Source organism: Aedes aegypti, chromosome 2 (assembly GCF_002204515.2).
Source record: "Aedes aegypti strain LVP_AGWG chromosome 2, AaegL5.0 Primary Assembly, whole genome shotgun sequence".
In the NCBI taxonomy this organism is placed as follows: Eukaryota; Metazoa; Arthropoda; class Insecta; order Diptera; family Culicidae; genus Aedes; species Aedes aegypti.
This window is the reverse complement of record NC_035108.1, coordinates 171,960,469-171,966,557: the sequence shown is the minus strand read 5'-3', so window position 1 is coordinate 171,966,557 and position 6,089 is coordinate 171,960,469.

Genomic DNA, 6,089 nt, shown 5'->3' with positions numbered 1-6,089 from the left:
ATCGTGTAAAAACAGTCACCAAAATTTTACAATTCCACTTAGTTTTGCAAAAAACTGCTATTTTTGAGTATATTACAATTAACCCGGATTTGGGCATTTTTTGATGAAAATTTAGTGTGTATTTTTCGTCAAACTTAAGTTTACGGCTGGTGTAAAGTATGCCTGTCATAAAAGGATCGATGTTTCAGCCAGCGAGCTTTTGCCCCACACTAGATTCGAACTCTTGCCCCACCGGTGGGGCAAAAGTTCGAATAAGCCAATCAATTTTGAAACTGTTATAACTAAAAATGAGTAAATATTTTGACACAAGTTTGTTCAGCAAAATTATAGCCAATATGTTGAAGGTTCATTGTGTGGTATTTGTTTTGTTTTAACTGCTATTGTTTCCTGGAAACTGTGATTATTCCACTAAGGTCGAACTTTTGCCCCACCTTACTCTACTATTAGTTTTTTTCAACACATGGTGAACATTTCAGTTCTAATTGTATGAATCACAATGAAAACAAAGTAATTTTTATAAATAAATACAGATATATTGGTCATGATACACTTACCCGCACTTTTCAATGGGATGGGGTAAGTGGGTCAAGTATTGTTATCAAATATTGGCAGACTACTTACGCGGATTTGAATAAGTTTCAATGTCATCAAGTATTGTTTTCCTTTTACATTTTTTTATTCCTAGCTTGAATTTGTCAAATTGGCCTGAGGAAATTTTGATTAATCCACCTAAAAGTGTTGTACAGTCTTTCTACAGTGATACCTCCATGAGTCGATGTTCCATGACTCGATATCGACTCATGGAACCATACTAAAAACAAAATTTCATGGTTACTATGATGGTCCCTAGAAACAGCTTTCCAAAGGATTGCTGTTCCATGACTCGATATTTCCATGAATCGATGGTTCCTTCAATATCGACTCATGGAGGTTTCACTGTAGTATAAAAAATGAAAATTGAAAAATAGGGTAACCAATATATTTTGGACCCCCTAGGCCATTTTCCTGCAAATTTCCCAGTTTAAATCGAAAGACCAACTCAATTCGCATGCAATTTGGAAAGATAGGACTATTCCGCACTTGCATCAACCGATGGTACATAGAAAATGTGTTTATTTGATCTAAAATTGATTTAATTTAATCGGTTCATCCATGCAACCGTTACAACAAAAACGTTTTACAAATTTATGCACTAAAAGCGTAGAATTACTTCGGTTTTTCATTGTCAATCGATTGGTTAGACTATGGGCAAGCATATTATACAACCAGTGTCGTAGATTTTGTCGCCAAACGATAAAAAATGCCGGGGGTCCAAAATATATACTTTGAGGGTCCAAAATGTATTGGTGTGTCCAAAATAATGAAAAACGGTGCTTCACAATTCAATTATTTACGACATTTTTTAGATCCTCCATGATCGTAGGGGCATTTCTATCTCGTAGGAGAAGTTTTTCTCCACATTTTGGCATGTTCTTTGACTTGGTTACGCTGTGCAATTAATTAATTGGGACAAAAAACTAAAATCACTTCCTTAGGGGGTCCAAAATACGACCGTTACCCTACAAACAACATTTTTCATGGTTTGTTTAAGCTTAAATGCAAAAGAGTAAAATATATAAATTCTCCAACTGAAATTATGTTATCCTACGTTTTTTGACCATATCGATTGTTCTAGACAGATGATAAAAATATTTTCATAAATAGAAAAAAAAAAGATTTCAGTATGTTAAACAAAAGTAAATGTAATTAATATTTTTAAACTACGAGTGTCTTTCGAAAACATCGTTAGGAATAATACTCATTTTTTTTTTAATTTCTTTATTAGTATCATTCTAAACATTACATTCATTTCTTATATCTAGGATTTCTGTGTTATTAGACAACAACATTATCATCCTGATTTGGTAAAACAAATTTAAGATTTTATTAACATTTTGTTAACAATATATTACATTTTAATTGCCGTAGCAGTTCAGATTTTTTTACAGGTGAGTTGATTTCACCTACTTATAAGAGAGAAAAAAACACATTTTCAATTTACTTAACCTAAACATATAACGGATTAATCGTGTCAATAAAAGATTGCAACGATTTTTGCCTGAAATTATTAATTATTTTATTTGACATTTGTTCCAATGTTTTAACATTGGATATTCTATGTAACTCATTGGTACTATACCAGGGAGAAAGCTTCAGAATCATTTTCAAACTTTTATTTTGAATTCTCAGCAGAGCTTTTTTCCTGGTATTACAACAGCTAGTCCATATTGGTATCAAAAGCTTGTTCTTAAGACAAAGTTTTGATTTTCTATTAATGAGGGGATAGAGACATTTTACATATTTATTACATTTAGCTTGAATGCCCTCAATGTGATTTTCGAAAGTTAAATTCTTATCTAGCATGAGCCCTAGATACTTAACTTCATCTGATGAATTTATTGGAACCCCTCTCATCGTGACAACATGTCTACTTGAAGGTTCCAAATAAAGAGCTTTTGGTTTATGTGGGAATATTATTAGTTGAATTTTGGAAGCATTAGGAGAAATCTTCCATTTTTGCAAGTATGAAGCAAAAATATCCAAACTTTTTTGCAATCGGCTACAGATGACACGCAGGCTTCGACCTTTGGCGGAGAGGCCTGTGCCATCCGCAAACAAAGATTTTTGACATCCCTGAGAAAACTCAGATAAGTCAGATTTGAAAATATTGTATAAAATTGGTCCCAAAATGCTGCCTTGGGGAACACCAGCTCCTAAAGGAAGTCTCTGATAATTAACCTGAAGTGTACGATTTGACAGATAACTTTGAATTATTCTAACAATGTATGTTGGAAAATTAAAGTTTTTTCTCACTTCTTCCAAATCAGTCTCCCAGGCATTTTCGAAAACGTCCTCTAGATTGAGAATATTTTCGAACTCCTGAGTAACTTGATTTTCAATTGGACTAGTAAGTCCTAAATTAAAATTGTGCGCGCTTTCAAACTGCATATTATGCGTTGCAAGAAAAATTGAGATTCCTGGAAAGTCGAGGGTAACCCATTGGAAAATTTTCCACCATATCGATCATAGTCACCCGCGACGTAAAATGTTGAATTATGTTTGTTTGTCTATGTTTCATGCTGTCAACGGATATTCTTGACCTGCGGTACCAAATAGATTATGTTGAATTTTTTTTGCAATTTCTCATCGTAATAGGCTGTTTTCATCCCGCCAATCTGTCATGAAACGGTTTACTTTCCTGCACTGAAATATGCAGTGCGGGAATAATCATCCATTACGTGCACTTTTTAGATTTGTTTTGGGAGTTGGCAAATTTACATCTGTGTATCTCCATTAAATTGCTCTGAATTTCTCAATGACTTAGGCAACTAGCTTCTGATTCTGATAATAATGGTGCTTTTAGGTATCTTAGTTTTTATATAAATTTTTCACCCATAGCACGCTCAAAAAAGAATTCTGGAAAACGTGAACTGTCAAAAATACACCATGAATTACCACCAATGGTCACATAAACATGATCTAGTTCACGGTGTATTTTGCACGTTGACGAATTAACGTCTGCTGTTCACGGATACGAGAACGGATTTTTTTCTGTGAGTGGGGCATAAGTTCGAACCATATATTATTCCACAAAAAAACTTGTGAATTGTCTATATTACTTTTAAATTTAACAGAATATGCCTGATCGTGCGAAAAATGTATCCAAAGAATGTGAAAAGAAAATAGTAGTTTACGGAACAAGTTGCAGAATGATGATTTTTACAACACGAGTTGTAAATTTATCCTACGAGGCTTGCCGAGTAGGATAATAACGACGAGTGCTGTAAAAATCGAGTTCTGCAACGAGTTACGTACAACATTTTTTGCAATTTCGTAAAAGAGCACTTAAGGGTATCAGAAATTATATCGGAATGCATTCACCATTATTTTACAATTTCTGAAAAATTGTTGTATTATGATTCATCACGCAACTCAAAACAGTTGCGTTATGAGAAAGCGTTGCGTAATGAATCATTACAGCACTGGTTTCAGTTGCGTAATGATTATTCCCGCACTGCATACTTCAGTGCAGGAAAGTAGGCCGTTTCATGACAGATTGGCGGGCTGAAAAACAGCCTATTGCGATGAGAAATTGCAAAAAAGCTATTTTTGGGTATCTTCGAATCAATCCTATTTTGGTTAAGTTTTTTATCATAATTTAGTGTGTATTCTTATGCAAACATCACTTTATGACAAATAAAATGTAATCCTTTTCATTTTTCATTTTATTTTGCAGCGTTTGGTGGGGCAATGAGAGCGCAAGTCAGTCCAAAGCCGGGGGCAGGGATAGGTAATGGCCGTAATAGTCTATGCGGACCATTTGAACACCATCGGAAATGATAGGAAGGGTTGGGGTAGGGTATAGGAAATTGGAGAAGACTTGACACAGTAATGCGATTAATGCTGCAAAATGCAAATGTGCTGAGAGCAATTTAATTTAAGTTTTGAAGTTTGGTTTGATATATTAAAATTTCAAACAATTGTACAAGTAAGAACGAATGAATAATTTAATAAACAACAAAGTAATAACACAAATGATGCTAAGAACTGCTGATGGCACGATGCGACGCTTTAGGAGCTTTTGATAATGATTGAACATTACTATAAAGAACGCAATTCAATCGATGGTGACAACTTTACAAACTTTATCTGTTTTTATCATGTACAGATATAAAATTATAATTCAGTTCACTGATTGGCGGTGCTGATTTATATAAAAATATTTGATCTTATTAAAATCAAATGTGTTACTTACTCATGATGTTAATACTTCCCTGACCAGAATTATTCTGTTTTGAGCATCCTTTTCGAAGCCATTCTATCCAGTTATCCATTGACTGCTTACAATTCTGAAATTATTCTTATTGTGCATGCTTATTAGTAATGATCATAATCATGCAACAGATAAGAAGGTAAGAAAGAGATAATATAGGAACAGTGATTAGTAATGAATAATTATGTAGTTTTGTTAGAATAATAAACAATTAAACAGCACTAATGAATAGCTTAAAAAATGACATTACAGCATAGCTGAGCCTCTCGGATCATAAGACCGATGTATAAAAATAATTTGTTTCGAAATTGTCCGCGTGGTCTTCTAGTGCCCCTATTAGATCAGAATTAGTCATAGACATACATACCGAATGCTCGCCATGACCCTATGACCAACATTTGTATATGTATAGCCTTAGCTGATGTGGCTTTTCTAATAGGTAGTTCTTTCGCTCATTGATTGTCTTCAAAACCTTGTCAAGTATAGAAAATTGATTTTATTTCATTTATTACTACATTGAAGCTACATTGTACTTATTGAGTATTAGGTATTATTTTATGTTTAGCACTATTGATATTATCAAGGCCAGAATTCCCAGTGAGTGAAGAATTTTACAGTACTAGAACACCATAGAAGATCGCTAAACATTACCTAATTATGGAACGGCTTTTTGCTCTATTATTTTAAGTAGATGCTATTGATCTCCCTTTGCTCCTATCCGCAACCCGGTGCACGCGCCCTGTTGGTTTTCGAAAACCTCGTAGAAGATTACAAACCGTCAATGGCATTCCCAATTACTACCCCACATTGCACATTCAAGGGGGTGACTGTGCTCCTAACCCACCCTCAGTTTGTAATCTTCTCGCCAGTTTGAAATTATATTTTCCCGAAGTGAAAGTAATTTGATGAGTGATAGCCGTACTATGCAGTAGTTTAACCAGAATCTTTAGGTCAGAAGACAAAATCTAAATTTTGTAATAAAAAGGTTGCCATTGCTTTGAATTCACCCAACATCTAATCAATGCTACTAACAACAGCGATCAATTATCAAAACTCATTGCTCCCTGGAAAATATAATCCCAAGCCCAGGGACTAATAAAATGTAATCCTATTACAAAAATATCGATATTTTGTATTTCAATGCGCCACATTAGATCCTCGAACTCTTGCCCCATCGATGGTCGAGTAAAGTGAAAAAGTACCGCGATCGGTTAGTTCTGTTTGATCCTTACTCTCTGGTAATTTCTTTCGTCGTCATGCCATCTGAAACAGTAAA